The sequence below is a fragment of the Portunus trituberculatus genome, chromosome 21 (assembly GCF_017591435.1).
Source record: "Portunus trituberculatus isolate SZX2019 chromosome 21, ASM1759143v1, whole genome shotgun sequence".
In the NCBI taxonomy this organism is placed as follows: Eukaryota; Metazoa; Arthropoda; class Malacostraca; order Decapoda; family Portunidae; genus Portunus; species Portunus trituberculatus.
This window is the reverse complement of record NC_059275.1, coordinates 1872339-1872547: the sequence shown is the minus strand read 5'-3', so window position 1 is coordinate 1872547 and position 209 is coordinate 1872339.

Genomic DNA, 209 nt, shown 5'->3' with positions numbered 1-209 from the left:
GTGGTGGTGGTGGTGGTGGTGGTGGTGGTGGTGGTAATGGTGGTGGTGGTGGTGGTGGTGGTGTTCAGGTGGTGACAGAAGAGGCCCAATCACATGACTAGAAATTGCTCCCCTGATTCACTTTATATTCCTCCCTGACTCTCTTGTCTCCGTTTTGTAATATACTACCCTCCTCCTTTATTCCCTTCCCCTTCCTTCTTCTTCTTCTT